Consider the following 18,049-nt stretch of genomic DNA (forward strand, 5'->3'; position numbering starts at 1 on the left):
GGAGTATGTAAACCTCTAGCATTTTTGGTTTTTGATCTCTATTCTGACCCCTGCCTGACTTCCTTTGTGATCAAGTCTGATTTATTCAAGGGCTTGGAACTATGTCCACTTTTTAAAGAAATGGGGATGAAATGAAATAAATTAACTCTTTCTAAAAAGACTAAAATTCCTAAAGCACTTACTGGTTCTAAAGACAAAACTAAGTTTCAAATAACTTTTTGAAGAATCAAGATGCTTTGAAGAGTAAATCTGACACTGAGCCCAACTCAAGTTAACAAAGAAAATGTCTTCTCCTTCTGCCTTCCCTGGAAACACAGCTCTGTCCCCTGCCTTGATCCAGTATTGCAAGGAAAAGGCTGACACCAGGATAAGAGACTAGAGGGAAAAAAGAAAAGAGAAAGTGGACGGACTAGTACATAACATTGCATACCTGAACATCATGGGGCCATATGTAACTTTCTATTTCTGGGAATTTGATCTCAGAATTCACTGGGGACCCCTGTCCTCAACACCCTCATCTCGAGATTGGGAGGGAAGTTGCTTCACTTCCAAGTAGATCCCTAGCAACTTGTCCTGATAAGTTTGGCAAAGCACAACTCCTTTCTTGACTATAAAGAACTGGTTGTAAATGTTAATATCTTGGTACAAAGCAGAGCTGTTTAGACCAAGTTTTGATAAAGCTAAAGTAGGATTCCATCCCCATTTAGGCCAGGAGTCACCAAACTTGTTCTGGAAAGGACCAGTCCATCTCCACTAATAAACTCTGCCTTTGTAGTGTGAAAACAGCCATAGACAATACATAAATAAGTGGGTATGGCCGTGTCCCAGTAAAACTTTATTTACAAAGATTATAAAGATGGAAGGCCTAGGTTTGGCCTACAGGTCATATTTTGCTGACCCTTGATTTAGGCTATAATAATAATGATAAATATAATAATAATAAATATAATAAGGATGAGTGCTTACCTCATTTCCTTATCACAATGACTCCCATAAGGTAAATAATTTTATCTAAGGATGATATTGAAAATAATTAACAACTGATATGGCCAACCAATCAGAACAGACAGAGCATTGGTGTATACTAGTTGAAAACCCACCTGCTATGATCACCCTCACATTAGAGATTTTGGAACTGGGGCTTAGAATAGGGTAGTAAGTTGTCCTAGATTATACAAACAGTACACATAGTAGAGCTAGGGTTTTCTTACATGTGATCTGACTCCAGAAGCCACACTTGATATATGCTTCTAGAGGCCAGAGGGACTTTGTGAAACTGAAAGTTGCAATCTTGTTCCAATTTCTTAGTCACAGCATGTCTGGCAAGGGCAATCCATTCATACCGTTTCCAAAAATATTCAAAACACAGGTGAGCATAGTTCTTTAGAAATATTTCAGTACGTTAATTGTTACATTGAAAATAACTTAAATCAAAAGGAAATGTGAATTCCTTTGGCTTCCCTCTAACTTGAAACTTTCCCTTTTTCTATCCCTGTGGCTTATTCCCACACTTCCTTCTCCCTTCAGGTCTCTGCGCAAATGTTGCTTTATTGTGAAGCCTTCCTGACCACCAATAGATCAATAAAATAGCAATACCTGCCCAGCATTTCCTATGTCCCTTGCCTTGCTTTATTTTTCTCCACTGCGTTTAACACCATCTTACATACTGTATGTTGAATGTATTTATTTCTTTATCTCCCCCAGTTAGAATGTAAGTGCCACCAAGTTAGGTGCTTTGTTGTGTTCGCTACTCTATCCTCAGCACCTGGAATGGCACTTGTTGAATGGCTGAATGAATACTGTTTGCAGTAGAAAGGCCACATGGTACAATAGTAAAAGCATTAGATTTAGAACCAGAGTTGGGCTGGAATCCCAGCTCAGCCACTTACTAGCTGTGTGACCTTGGACAAGCTAACCACTTGAAGACTTAGAGGCTGCAGGAAGAGCAAAGGTCCTGAGATTGGAGCATGCTAGTCAAGGCAGGATGGCCAGGGTAGTGCAGCACAGAGAGAAGGCACATGGTAAGAAATGAGACAGATAAAAGTTGACGGGCAGATTGTGTAGGCTTGGTGAGATATTTTAAGGACTGAGTTTTGTTCTGAATGAGAAGTCAATCCGAGGGTATGATATAAAGGAATAACATCTGTTTTAAGTTTTACAAAGACTGCTTAAGGGCAAAGACAGAGGCAGAGAGACCAGTTAGGAGGCTACTGCAGTAATCCAGGTGGGAGATGATGGTGGCTTAGGCCAGATTAGTAGTAACGGAGGTGGTAAAAGATTGTCAGATTCTGAATATGTTTTGAAGACATAGCCAAAAAGATTTGCTGATGTTTGGGTGGGGAATGTGAGTGGAGGAGAAGAGTCAATGATGACTCCAAGGATTGGGGGGAGGACTGTGGGAGGAGCAGGTATAGGATGCGAGAATCACAAATTTGCTTTTGGTACAGTTAAATTTGAGAAGCCTATTTGACATCCAAGGAGAGATGTTAAGCTGTAAGTGGGATAGACAATTCTAGCATTCATGGGAGAGGTACAGGCTAGAGATATAAATTTCGTATTGTCAACAGATAAGTCAGAAGTTTCTGTCCAGGCTGCTAATAAGAATCACCCAAGGATAGCTAGTGGGAAGCAGCCGCATAAGCACAAGGAGATCAGCTTGGTGCTTTGTGACCACCTAGAGGGGTAGGATAGGGAGGGTGGGAGGGAAATGCAAGAGGGAGGGGATATGGGGATATATGTATACGTATAGCTGATTCACTTTGTTATACAGCAGAAACTAACACAACATTGTAAAGCAATTATACTCCAATAAAATGTTAAAAAAAAAAAAAAAGAGAATCACCCAAGGAGCCTTTTTTTTTTTTTTTGATTGATTGATTGATTGCTATGTTGGGTCTTCGTTTCTGTGCAAGGGCTCTCTCTAGTTGCGGCAAGCGGGGGCCACTCTTCATCGCAGTGCGTGGGCCTCTCACTATCGTGGCCTCTCTTGTTGCGGAGCACAGGCTCCAGACGTGCAGTCTCAGTAGTTGTGGCTCACAGGCCTAGTTGCTCCGCGGCATGTGGGATCTTCCCAGACCAGGGCTCGAACCCGTGTCCCCTGCATTAGCAGGCAGATTCTCAACCACTGCACCACCAGGAAAGCCCCCAAGGAGCCTTTTTTAAAAATTGTTTTAATTGTGGTAAAATTCATCATATTAACCATCTTTTAAAAAAAATACCTAGACTCCAACCCAGATCAATGGAATGAGAATTTCTTGGGGAAGGGACTGGGTACCATATTTTTAACAAGTATACCAAGTGTTTAGACTTGGGAAAATAAGAAGAAACCATAAAGGAAATAGAAAAGGAACAACCTATGAAATAAGAGGAAACCAGGCAAGTGGATATGTCCTCAAATCAAGTACAAAAAGTATTTCAAGAAGATGGTAATGAGGAGCTTCCCTGGTGGCACAGTGGTTAAGAATCTGCCTGCCAATGCGGGGGACACGGGTTCGAGCCCTAGTCTAGGAAGATCCCACGTGCCACAGAGCAACTAAGCCCGTGCGCCACAACTACTGAGCCTGCGCTCTGGAGCCCACAAGCCACAACTACTGAAGCCTGCACGCCTATAGAGCTCGTGCTCTGCAGCAAGAGAAGCCACCACAATGAGAAGCCCACACACCGCAACGAAGAGTAGCCCCCTCTCGCCGCAACTAGAGAAAGCCCGCGCACAGCAACGAAGATGCAACACAGCCAAAAATTAATTAATTGATTGATTTTTTTAAAAAAAGACGAAGATGGTAATGATAAACTGTGCCAGGCACTACTGATAGGTCAAATAATATGAGGACTGAAGACAAATCTTTAAACTTAGCAAAATGTAGATAACCATTTTCCTTGACAACTCCTTTTGGGGTGAGTTAAAGAGAGATTTTATATTGATAGGCACCATCATATCATATTTATTTATATTAAAAATAATGTCTGGTAGTTGAAAATAGCACCTTTTGACATCAAAGCCCATTAGAAGTTTTCAACCCTGACATGTCTTGCTCATGCTTCACCCATGACTTAATAGTCAGGACAGGGTCAGTTGATAATTTGGTCCCAGTCTGTGTCTCCTGCAGATGATATGGACCAGCATATTCTTCTCTGAGCTAGAATGAAAAAGGAATCCTTCAACTTGATTACCAAAGAGATGGGATAATAAACTCACCCAGCCACTCCTAGGAGCCAAGCCAAAGTAAGGCAAAAGAGGACTAAGTATAAATAGGACAAACCAAAACAGTCACTAAGAAAACAGAGCACTTCCTCTTTTTTTATTTGAGAAAATTTCCTCATCTCTTCCCTCAACAACACCAAACAAATGCTTAACTTACATAATGCTTTAAAAGTTAACTAATTTGAGCTATGCCAGACTCTGATACAAAAAGAATTCAAAGACTTGAGCTGTCCATTGAGAAATATCTGCTGCTCAAGCTCAAGTCCATGTCTTCCAGATGTTTCCTCCTGTCCTCCAGAGTCACTTCCTTCTTGCTGACCCTGAATTTGCCCTCAATTTATTCATGAATCTGGTTGGAGGCATCCACCAATTATCAAGAGCCCTTCTCCAACCCATGCTAAGGAGCTAATGCTTTTTCCCACCTTACTTCCATTCCCAAGGGACAGAAGCTCTGATGAGGAACAGGGATGAAATCAAGGATACATGTAGAACATAATGTGGGGACCACATAAGGAGGTGATGTCAAAATTCTTATCCTCTGTGTTATTCACTCACTTCTTCCTCTTTACCTCATCTGCATGCTGTATATCAAACAGGCACCTAGGGGTGCTTCCTGCTTCTGGAATAGGATTCAGGAGGAGACATATAGACTTCTCTATAGGGCCAAGAGGTCTTCAACAGCATTCTGTCCCACCCAGTTCATCAGAACAGGAGATAAGATTGGGACCTGGGGAACTTCCCTGGTGTCGCAGTGGTTAAGAATCCGCCTGCCAATGCAGCGGACATGGTTTCGATCTCTGGTCCAGGAAGATCCCACGTGCCACGGAGCAACTAAGCCCGTGTGCCACAACTACTGAGCCTGCGCTCTAGAGTCTGCGAGCCACAACTACTGAGCCCGTGTGCCACAAATACTGAAACCCACGCACCTAGAGCTCATGCTCCACAACAAGAGAAGCAACCACAATAAGAAGCCCGCGCACTGCAATGAAGAGTAGTCCCTGCTCGATGCAACTAGAGAAAGTCCCCGCGCAGCAACGAAGACCCAGTGCAACCAAAAATAAATAAATAAATAAAATAAAAATAAAAAAGATTTGGACCTGGGGCTGAAACCCTAGTGGGTAATAAAGAGGGGAATTTTCCTAGAGCAGATATTCTCAATCTGGGGACTCTCTCTGTGGTATGGACTAAATGTTTGTGTCCTTCCAAAATTCATATGTTGCAGCTCTAATCCCTAGTGGGATGGTATTTGGAGATGGAGACTTTGGGAGGCACAGTAATTAGAATTAGATTAGGTCATGGTAGTGGAGCCCTCATGACTGGATTAGTGACCTTATAAGAAGAGACACAAGAGAGCTTTCTCCTCCCAATATGCAGACACAGAAAGATGGTGGCCATCTGCAAAATAGGATGAAGGCCTTTATCAGACACCAAATCTGCCGCACCTTGACCCTGGACTTTCCAGCCTCCAGAACAATGAGAAATAAATATTTGTTGTTTAAGCCACCCAGTCTGAGGTATTTTGTGATAGTATCCTGAGCTGACCAAGACACTGAATACCTTGGATGGTTCATGGGACTCACACACCCTTAGAAATTATAAGTAACAGTTTTCAGAAAAGGGTCTACCCTATTTCTCCAAAGAAGACATACAGATGGCCAAGAAGCACATGAAAAGCTGCTTAACATCACTAATTATTAGAGAAATGCAAATCAAAACTACAATGAGGTATCACCTCACACCAGTTAGAATGGGCGTCATCAGCAGCTACATGTAAAAGAATGAAATTAGAATACTCCCTAACGCCATACACAAAAATAAACTCAAAATGGATTCGAGACCTAAATGTAAGACCGGACACTATAAAACTCTTAGGGGAAAACATAGGAAGAACACTCTTGGACATAAATCACAGCAAGATCTTTTTTGATCCACCTCCTAGAGTAATGGAAATAAAAACAAAAATAAACAAATGGGACCTAATGAAACTTCAAAGCTTTTGCACAGCAAAGGAAACCATAAACAAGACAAAAAGACAACCCTCAGAATGGGAGAAAATATTTGCAAACGAATCAACGGACAAAGGATTAATCTCCAAAATATATAAACAGCTCATTCAGCTCAATATTAAAGAAACAAACAACCCAATCCAAAAATGGGCAGAAGACCTAAATAGACATTTCTCCAAAGAAGACATACAGATGGCCAAGAAGCACATGAAAAGATGCTCAACATCACTAGTTATTAGAGAAATGCAAATCAAAACTACAATGAGGTATCACCTCACACCAGTTAGAATGGGCATCATCAGAAAATCTACAAACAACAAATGCTGGAGAGGGTGTGGAGAAAAGGGAACCCTCTTGCACTGTTGGTGGCAATGTAAATTGATACAGCCACTATGGAGAACAATATGGAGGTTCCTTAAAAAACTAAAAATAGATTTACCATATGATCCAGCAATCCCACTACTGGGCATATACCCAGAGAAAACCGTAATTCAAAAAGACACATGCACCCGAATGTTCATTGCAGCACTATTTACAATAGCCAGGTCATGGAAGCAACCTAAATGCCCATCAACAGACGAATGGATAAAGAAGATGTGGTACATATATACAATGGAATATTACTCAGCCATAAAAAGGAACGAAATTGAGTCAGTTGTTGAGATGTGGACGGATCTAGAGACTGTCATACAGAGTGAAGTAAGTCAGAAAGAGAAAAACAAATATCGTATATTAACGCATATATGTGGAACCTATAAAAATGGTACAGATGAACCGGTTTGCAGGGCAGAAGTTGAGACACAGATGTAGAGAACAGACATATGGACACCAAGGGGGGAAAACCGCGGTGGGGTGGGGATGGTGGTGTGCTGAATTGGGCGATTGGGATTGACATGTATACACTGATGTGTATAAAATTGACGACTGATTAAAAAAAAATCCAATTCTTTATTAGAAAGATGACTAAAATGAACAGACAAGTGCATATTAGTTTAGCATAATATATCTTATTATGAGAATAAAGAAGTCTAAATGGCAAAAAAAAAAAAAGAAAAAAGAATGGTCGTCATCAGAAAATCTACAAACAACAAATGCTGGAGAGGGTGTGGAGAAAAGGGAACCCTCTTGCACTGTTGGTGGAAATGTAAATTGATACAGCCACTATGGAGAACAGTATGGAGGTTCCTTAAAAAACTAAAAATAGAATTACCATACGACCCAGCAATCCCACTACTGGGCATATACCCAGAGAAAGCCATAATTCAAAAAGACACAGGCACCCCAATGTTCACTGCAGCACTATTTACAATAGCTGGGACATGGAAGCAACCTAAATGCCCATCGACAGACGAGTGGATAAAGAAGATGTGGTACATATATACAATGGAATATTACTCAGCCATAAAAAGGAACAAAATTGGGTCATTTGTCGAGACGTGGATGGATCTAGAGACTGTCATACAGAGTAAGTCAGAAAGAGAAAAACAAATATCGTGTATTAATGCATATATGTGGAACCTAGAAAAATGGTACAGATGAACCGGTTTGCAGGGCAGAAATAGAGACACAGTTGTAGAGAAACAAATGTATGGACACCAAGGGGGGAAAGTGGCGGTTGGGGGGGGGCAGTGGAGGTGGTGGTGGGATGAGTTGGGAGATTGGGATTGACATATATACACTAATATGTATAAAATAGATAACTAATAACCTGCTGTATAAAAAATAAATAAAAGAAAATTCAAAAAGAAAAAAAAAGAAAAGGGTCTACCTTTTACCAGAGATTCAAAGGACTAAATCTGTGAGCCCCAAAAGATTAAAGTCTACTGACTTAGAGTGTCCCTTGTTTTGATCCTGTACAATGATAGGAAACTTCAGGATTGGGTTCTCAGTCTTGGCCTTCATTCCAACTTGAAGGCATGACCAGTACTCAGGAGTACTAGCAAATATGATAAAATGAGAGAGCTCAAGGGAATACACACACACTTTCTTTATCCAATATTGTTAATGTCCACCTGAGAAAGTTTATTATTCACAATAAAACATAGAGTCAAATCTGTTTGCAATCATTAACATATACTTGGGCTACTTTTTCTTTTTTTTTTAATTAATAAATTTATTTATTTATTTATTTATTTATTTATGGCTGTGTTGGGTCTTCGTTGCTGCACGTGGGCTTTCTCTAGTTGTTGTGAGAGGGGGCTACTCTTCGTTGCCATGCACGGGCTTCTCATTGCTGTGGCTTCTCTTGTTGCAGAGCACGGGCTCTAGGCACATGGGCTTCAGTAGTTGTGGCATGCGGGCTCAGTAGTTGTGGCTCGCAGGCTCAGTAGTTGTGGCTCACGGGCTTAGTTGCTCCACAGCATGTGGGATCTTCCTGGACCAGGGCTTGAACCCCTGTCCCCTGCATTGGCAGGCAGATCCTTAACCACTGAGCCACCAGGGAAGGCCCTGGGCTACTTTTTCTATAAGGTTTTAATAATATTACCTTAGATTCCAAGGAAAAGTGAGCCTAACCCTATCCCTGCTTCCCCCTCCCCAACCCCCATTCCACTCCCATATTAAAATGTACTCCAAAGTCAAATATAATTTTTTGGTGGTTAACTGTGATCAATTTTTCTACTCCACTGAGTCTATCCATAAAGCAGGTAATGCAACTTTGGAGCAAAAGGTAGTCTGACTTTTTTGCATTGTATGGACTGTACAGCAAGAGTTGAGGGACCAGTATGAGTATCATTGCAACACTGAGGGAAAAAATTTTCAGAAAAGGAGACCAAGAAAAATATGACTCAACATGGGTGAACCTTGAAAACATTATGCTAAGTGAAAGAAACCATACACAAAAGGCCACATTTTGTATGGTTCTATTTACATGAAATGTTGAGAATAGGCAAATCCACAGAAACAGAAAATAGATCAGTGGTTGCCAGGGGCTGAGGGAAGGGGGAATGGGGAGTGACTGCTAATGGGTATGGAGGTTCTTTCGGGGGTGATAAAAATGTTTTTGGAATTAGATAGTTGTGATGGTTGCACAACTTTGTGAATATACTAAAACCACTGAGTTGCACGTGTTAAAAGAGTGGATTTTATGGTATATAAATTATATCTCAATTTAAAAAAGAAGAAAAAAGAAAAGATGTGACTCAGTAAAGATTCATCACAATTATGACTAAATCACTTATTTGACAATTAATTTGGGGGCATAGTCTTGAGATATTTATTATATGTATAGTTCTATGCTGTTTAACCTCTCCCCCATCCCAATGGAAATCTTTTTATTGGCTTTTCTGTTTACAAAAACAATACATATGCACTATTTAAAATTCTGAAAATACAAGAGGACATAAAGAATAAGATAACTTGAAAAACCACCACCCAAAGTGTGTCACTATTAACATTTTGGTGTATATTTTTCAAGATTATTTTTCCATGCATATGTAACAGGATTTTAGAAGTATATCAATGTGTTTTTCTCTTGCACTTCCTTGTCTGTCACCACCCCTCATTCTGTGTGAAGCATCCTTTTCTCTAAATCATTAGGATTCTTACAGCAGGAATGCAAAAAGTGGAAAAAGAGTCTATGTTCAGTTTTTTTATCTGTAAAATAAACATGAAGAGTTTTTTCTTTTTAATTTATTTATTTTATTTATTTTCATTTTTGGCTGTGTTGGGTCTTCGTTGCTGCGCGTGGGCTTTCTCTAGTTGCGGCAAGCGGGGGCTACTCTTAATTGCGGTGCGCGGGCTTCTCACTGCGGTGCCTTCTCTTGTTGCTGAGCACGGGCTCTAGGTGCGCGGGCTTCAGTAGTTGTGGCACACGGGCTTCAGTAGCTGTGGCTCGCGGGCTCAGTAGTTGTGGCTCGCGGGCTCTAGAGCGCAGGCTCAGTAGTTGTGGCGCACGGGCTTAGCTGCTCCTTGGCATGTGGGATCTTCCCGGACCTGGGCTGGAACCCGTGTCGCCTGCATTGGCAGGCGGATCCTTAACCACTGCACCACTAGGGAAGCCCCAACATTAAGAGTTTTGAAAGCTGAACTTTGACCACAGAGAAAAGGATTTTTTAAATGATTTTATTTCTCATTAACACAAGAAGAGACAGAGCCAATCAACTAAATCATAGAGTTTTACTAAAAGCCAGGAATAGAGAAATCTCAGAATGAGGGAAGTGTACCTATGGGGGCAGGGGAAGGGGGGGTGGGAGGGGAACTTCAGCTCAGAGGATTACAGAGGAAAAAAGAAGAAACTAGGGGAAGGGGAAGTAGGCAGTGAGACAGGTGTATTCTGACTGCTACTTTCTGGACTGAATCCCTGGAGGGGAAAGCATGTTGGACAGATTGAGTGGTAAGTGAAAGGCAAAGGAGCTTTTGCCCTGCCGCCAGCAAAAAAACCTAGAAGGAGATTGCAGCTCAGGGATATCCCACACTAGTATTGGTCAGGGGGTAAGCAATAGCAGAACAACAGTGACTAGCTGCAGAATGGCAAACTCAAACTGATCTTGGCTCCACTGTGATGTGGAAGGGACCTCCCCCAGCGGGAATCCAAAAATTAGCAGGACATTAGTTGAGGAGCAGGTAGTGTACAAGGACCAGACCAGCTGTCCTGCAGTGGAAACCAAAGCCCACCCAATGCCATAAAGATGGGTGAGTATCCCCATGCATAGATGCCATCTTGGCCAGGCGGAGGGTAGGAGAGAACCAACCAGCCGTGTTAGGGAATTGAACTTTGAAGTAATGAATATTTACCTGATAGAGAGCATTTTACATCAAAATAGACTGTTAAACCACAAGAGACTATTTAATCTGGAGGAGGCTGAGATAACTTTAATTGGAAGGGTGGGAGTGTGTGAGATTACATTTGTTAAGAAAAGTAAAGAAGCCACATGCCTCTGAGTAGAGCAGTGTTCCCACTCTAGATCTTATAAATATGTTAGGCAAAATGGAGTGATTGAAAATGAATAAAAGTCTATAAGTATGTTTAGCATACATGCTTTTGTAACCTGATGTTTTTCACTTTACAATATTAGGGTTTTTTGTTGTTTGTTTATTACATTTTCTTTCCCCCAGGTAGCTATAAATAGCTTGAGGACAGAATGTTGTTTTTTATTTCTTTGTATCTACCTCAGTGCTGAGCACAAAGCAGACACTCCATGTCACCGCCAACCTAAAACACTTCTAGTTCTGTCCTACAGGCATGCAATTTAAAAAAAAAATCTTGAAGCAAGAGATAGTTTAGAAGAAAGGGCCAGTAGGAAGAGCATTGAACGGCTATCTGAGATCCTGTCCTGGTCAGTCACTGACTAGGCAAGTCACTTTACTTCTTGCCCTCATTTTCTCCACCTTTAAACCTTAAATGGGAGATAATGCCTTCACTACTTTACATGCATGTATGAGGCTCAAATAAAGAAATGTACACTTAACCGCTAGGAAGAGAATGCAAAATGATAAAATACAATGTTTAATCCAAATCTAATTTTACTAGTGACCACGGGCTAGAATACCAAAGTGCCTGAGATAAGGCTTTCTTTGCTGGCTTCTCTCCTCCCACTACCTGCCTCCAAATCCATTGCTGCGGTGGCGTTCCCCCCTCCTCCCCCCACCCCCATGGATGTTCTCTGACTGCAGGAGCCAGACTGGAGTCAATGATCTCCCGGTAAATACCTGTTTTTAAAAAACAACTGAAAGATTTTTACTTAGCTGACCTGTGACTGTTTCCTGGACACAGATGGAAAAAGTTATTTAGAGACAGGAAAACGATAAGGGCATTTTTTATTCTAACAGTGATTAAAGATCGTTAATCCTTTCCACTTCACCAATTAGCAGGTCTTACAGGTCTTGATTGAAAACAAATAAGAGTAAGGATTTTCTCCACACACCAATAGTCTTTTTTTCTTTTAATACCATGCATTTTCTTTTTCTAAATTATTTTATTTTATTTATTTTTGGCTGCGTTGGGTCTTCGTTGCTGTGCACGGGCTTTCTTTAGTTGTGGCGAGAGGGGGCTACTCTTCGTTGTGGTACGCAGGCTTCTCATCGAGGTGGCTTCTCTTGTTGCAGTGCACAGGCTCTAGGCGTGCGGGCTTCAGTAGTTGTGGCACACAGGCTCAGTAGTTGTGGCTTGCGGGCTCTAGAGCGCAGGCTCAGTAGTTGTAGCGCACAGGCTTTGTTGCTCCGCGGCATGTGGGATCTTCCCGGACCAGGGCTCAAACCCATGTCCCCTGCATTGGCAGACAGATTCTTAACCACTGCACCACCAGGGAAGCCCACCAATAGTCTTAACTAATAGCCTAAGTAGGCTGTGTAGCCAGGACTTCACCAGGCAAGGCACTGCACCTTGATTCCTGACCAGGAGGCCTCCGGTGTCATGCCCCGTGTTATGTGGTATATGGTTCTGGATCCTCAAGAAACCCCCAGCTTTGCCTCCAATGGTTTTAGAATCTAAAGCAAGCATGATCCTGAATAATTCTTTGTTGTTTTTTTTTAAATCAAATTCTAATTTAAGTACCATTCAATATTTAAACAGATCTCTGAGAAGTATCTTCTTGAAAAGTAAGGAATATTTTTAAATGTTGAACAATTATTCTTTCACTTAGGAAACATTAATGAGTATTTGTTATGTGCCAGGAGCTGTGCTAGGTCCTGGGATACAAAAATGAATCAAGCTCAGTTTAGTAGGGGAAACAGATGTGTCAAACAATTGTTCTACACTATAAGTAAGTAAATCATAGATCCTCACTGGCCAATGGGAAGGAGGACCCAAAGCACTCAAGATGGGTGCTGCAGGTAAGATTTCACGGAAGTGGCCCTTGAGCTGGAAGTTTTCATTCATGCACTCATGCCACAAATACTTACTGCACTCTCTGTGTGTCAGGCATTGTTCTAGGTACTGGGAATACAGTACTGAACAAAACAGATGAAAATCCCTACCCTCATGAACTTACATTCTTGTGTAGACAATAATGAAGACAAGTAAATACATGACTTCTTTATCTAACTAGTGAAAAGTGCTAAGGAAGAAAAATTAAACCACAAATGCAAATTTGAAATTGTAGATGAAAACGCCATGGAAGGTCTCACAGAGAAGGCAACTCTTCCTATCTAAAAAAAGTGTAAGAACAAGCCCTAGGGATACCATGGATGATAAGGGAGAGGGAACAGTAAGCACAAAGGCCCTGAAGTAGCCAAGTCTCTGGATCGTTTGAGGAAGAGCAAGGCCAGTGTCTCTAGAGTAGAGTGAGTGAGAGGAAGAGTAGTGGGAAATGAGATTTGAGAGACAACCGGTGAGAAAGAGGGCCGACTTTGAACAGGAAGTCATTGGAAGGTTCTGAACAAGGAACTGAGAAGGTGACACTGCATGATAATGATCACAGGGGCAAGAGCAGACAAGATCAATTGGAGGTCATTGCAGTAGTCCAGATGAAAGATGGTAGTTTGGACCAGCATGGTGGCAAGGGGGGAGGCGAGAAATAGTCAAATTCTGGATATATTTTGAAGGTAGAGCCAACATGATTTGTTGACAGATTGGATGTGAAATGTGAGACAAACAAAGAAAGCAGAAAAGCACCAAAGTTTTTGGCCTGACCAACTACCAAGACGGAGTTGCCATCAACTGAAATGGGGCAGACTAGAAGGAGTTGGTTTAGGAGAATAGATCTAGAATTCAACTTTGAACATGTTTGGTTTGAGATGTTTATGCTATCTAACTAGAGATATCAAACAGTTGTATATTTGGGTCTGGAGTTCAGGACAGAGGTTGGGTATGGAGACATAAATTTGGGCACTGTCAACATATAGATCGAATTCAACACCATGAGTTTGGATAAAATCACCCAGAGAGAATGAGGATATAAAAGGGACTAAAGAGGAATAAAGAAATAAAAGAAAACATTCCAGACAGAGGGGAAAACATACATGAGGACAAGAATGTAAGGACAGAAAGTAGTTTGGTTAAGTTAGACAGGAGTTGACAAACTTTTCTGTAAAGAGCCAGATAAATATTTTAAACATTTAGACATATATTTAGATAAATGTTTTGTGGGTCATATGGTCTCTGTCATAACTACTCAACTCTGCCATCATAGCACAAAAGCAGCCATAGACAACACCTAAATGAATGAGGGTGGCTGGGTTCAAATGAAAATTTATTTATGGACACTAGAAGTTGAATTTAACATAATTTTCATGCGTCACAAAGTATTACTCATCTTTTGATTCTTTTCACCCATTTAAATACGTAAAAAACATTCTTAGCTCACAGGCCATACAAACAGGTAGCAGGCCAGGTATAGTCCTCGGACTATAGTTTATCGACTTCTGAGTTACAATATAGGGTGCAATCAGGGAGCAGTTGACAAGGAAATTGCAGAAGTAGTCAGAATTTACGTCATGGATGAGAAATATTAGGTATAAAGTGACTGGTACATGGTATGAACTCAATAAATGGTAGATATCGTTATTGATCTGTTGTGTCATGTAAAGGGAACTAGCAGCCAACTTTAAGGAAGTGAGAGTCACAGTCAAAACTAAGACCTACAATCACAGGATTTAGCAATAACTAAACCAAGAGAAGGAAGAGGCTAAATGAGGCCATAACTGAAATGAGATTGGGGATGAGTGGAGGGGTCCCAAAGGTACCAGCAAGACATCCTTGGTGATAGGTACTGTAAAAATGCACACATGGAAAAAAAAATGCACACATGGATGATAAGATGTAATGATACTTTAATTTTACAAAATGCGTGTGGAAACTCATTGTGGTTGCAGCCATGATTCATTTGCAGTCCATGAATTAAGATCTTAAATCATTAATGCAAAAGATGCTTCAGAGTCAATGAACTGTATTTCTGTGATATAGGAGTTTCTTTAATTACAAGCAAGCTTATCAAACCATAGATAAATATGGTGTACCAGTATATCAGAATCACCAGGCAGAATGTAGGCTGTGTAGACCTACCAATCCTCTCCACTAAACCACCTCCCTACTAGCAGGGTAGGTCGGGTTTACTTGTTGTTCTGTTCCTGGCCAGTTGGGTGAACTTAACCCAAGCCCTTAACTCTATTGGACCTCACTCTTCTCTTCTAATATTATATTTGTCCCTTTGAAAGGCAGGGAACACATTGTTTAACTTTTGATTCCTTTCAGTTAATTTTAATCAAAAAGACAACTGGCCAGTGACCTGGCCTGCAAGATTACCATTATTTTAAAATAAATTTTATTTTACTCCACTATAGATATAAGACATGTTCATAGTAGATAATATGGAAAATACTGAAAAGGAGTAGTATGGTCACATGGGAGTGGAGAATCACCCCTATAGTCCATGGAAATCACTATTAAAATTTTGAATTTTGGGGGGGTGTCTTTCTATAATTATTATTATATCTTAAATTTCCAAACTTTTTTGCCACCACAAAATTTCAGCTCTCAGCCTGCCATAAAAACAACCTGAAAACACTAGAATATATTAATATTATGAGACATTTTTCTTCTCCAGTACACAAAACAAAACTTCATAGTCCACCACCAATATATGATTAAGATTCTTTTTTTCTTTAAATAATTTTTAAATGTACAGTTCAGTGGCATTAAGAACATTCGCATTGTTTTGTTTTGTTTTAATTTATTTATTTTTATTTATTTATTTTTTGGCTGCAGTTGGGTTTTCATTGCTGTGGGCGGGCTTTCTCTAGTTGCAGCGAGCAGGGGCTACTCTTCATTGCGGTGCACGGGCTTCTCATTGCGGTGGCTTCTCTTCTTGCGGAGCACGGGCTCTAGGTGGCTGGGCTTCAGTAGTTGTGGCACACGGGCTCAGTAGTTGTGGCTCGCAGGCTCTAGAGTGCAGGCTCAGTAGTTGTGATGCATGGGCTTAGTTGCTCCGTGGCATGTGGGATCTACCCAGACCAGGGCTTGAACCTTTGTCCCCTGCATTGGCAGGCGGATTCTTAACCACTGCCCCACCAGGGAAGTCCCTATGATTAAGATTCTTGAGGATGTGCTTCAGGACTGTTTGTTGAATACTTAAAAATAAAAGTCAGCATTCCATTTTTAAAGAAGAGCTGGCTGTGACTCCTCTGCAGTTTTTGCTTTACGGTCCCTTCTGATTCTTAGCCGTCATTAATTTACTGGAAAGATTGAACGGGACTGAATTAACAATGCAAACACACAGTTGTATAATAAAAGTCTGTTATTCTTCACGTCTGTATTTTTTTAAATCATTACTATTTTTCAAAGAGGCTATCAGATACAGGTCAAATTATATTACGTGGCAACTATAAAACTCCTTTTAACCACACTAAAAACATTCTCAAGAATTATCTTACAGCCTACAAATGAACTTTGAAGAATATTTGACAAAATAAAAATCCCTGTCTAACAAGGCATTGCCCCTTAAGAATTGTTTAGAAAGGAACCAGAGCTGTGATAATAAATTAACAATTGAGCATTTCCTGACTGTTGCTTCAGTTCTCATATTTCTGTCTTTCCCTTCACAATATTATTGTTGTGATGGGGGAAAGGTACATGTTGTTAATGATTTCTGTGCCTGTTGTTTTGCCCACATTCTCCAGAAAGCCCTTTCAAGACTGTTCTTTGGAATCAGGCTTTATATGTGCATTCCAAGTGAAAGTTGGGCCTTTGCCAGTGAATTCAATGTCAGTGTCAGTTATCAGGGTTCAAGAACACTTCTGTGAAAGGCAGTTTGGTATAGAAGAAAGAGCAAGGGACTGGGGTTCCGGGTCCTAATTCTGACCCTGACACCTATTAGTTTTGTGTCCCTTAGCTATTTACTTAAACCAAATAAAGTTTATTTCCTTATCTGTAAAATGAGAATAATAACTGCCCTGCCCATCTCTCAAGGTTGCTGTGAGGTTACTGCAAGTGAAAGTGCTTTTTAAAAAATGCTAAGTAAATGTCAAGTTTTTGTGTGTGTTGTTATATATATAAATATATATTATGTATAAAAATATATAATAATTTACCATTTCAACCAATTTAGGTATACAGTTCAGTGGCATTAAGTACATTCACAATGTTGTGCAACCATCAACATAATCCTTCTCCAGAATTTTTTCATCATCCCAAAATTTAGACTCTACCCATTAAACAATAACACCCCATACCTCCCTCTTCTCCACCCCTGGCAACCACTAGTCTATTTTCTGTCTCTATGAATTTGTCTACTCTAAATAGTGATACAAGTGAATCACACAATATTTGTCCTTTTGTGTCTGGCTTATTTTACTTAGCATGCCATTTTCAAGGTTCATCCATGTTGTAGCATGTATTGGAATCTCCTTCCTTTTTAAGACTGAATAATATTTCATTGTATATATAAACCATATTTTGTTTATCCATTCATCTGTTAGTGGACATTTGGGTTGTTTCTCCCTTTTGGCTATTGTAAATAATGCTGCTATGAACATTGGTGTACAAATATCTGTTCAAGTCCCCCCCTTTCAATTCTTCTGGGTATACACCGAGTAGTGGAATTCCTGGATCATATGGTAATTCCATATTTAATATTTTGAGGGATTTCCATACTTTTTTCCACAGAGGCTGCACCATTTTACATTCCTACCAACAGTGCAAAAACGTTCTAATTTCTCTTACATCCCCACCAACACTTGGTATTTTCTTATATACTAAACGTATATAAGAACCATTCTAATGGTTGTGAAGTGGTATCTCATCGTGGTTTTGATTCGTATTTTCCTGCTATTAGTGATATTGAGCATTTTTATGTGCCTATTGACCATCTGTTTTATCCTCTTTAGAAAAATGTCTATTCAAGTCCTTTGCCCATTTTTTAATTGGGTTGTCTGGGGTTTTTGATAGTATTGAGGTGTATGTGTTCTT

At 40.4% G+C, this 18,049-nt stretch overlaps 1 protein-coding gene across 2 annotated transcripts in view; it reads left to right on the forward strand.

The window, feature by feature from the left end:
* The window catches only part of LOC309644247 (uncharacterized protein), a 337,219-nt gene that overhangs the window by 300,126 nt on the left and 19,044 nt on the right, over nucleotides 1-18,049 (forward strand). The window lies entirely within an intron of this gene.

This window comes from Balaenoptera physalus, assembly GCF_965194825.1.
Source record: "Balaenoptera physalus genome assembly, chromosome: 15".
NCBI classification, from domain to species: Eukaryota; Metazoa; Chordata; class Mammalia; order Artiodactyla; family Balaenopteridae; genus Balaenoptera; species Balaenoptera physalus.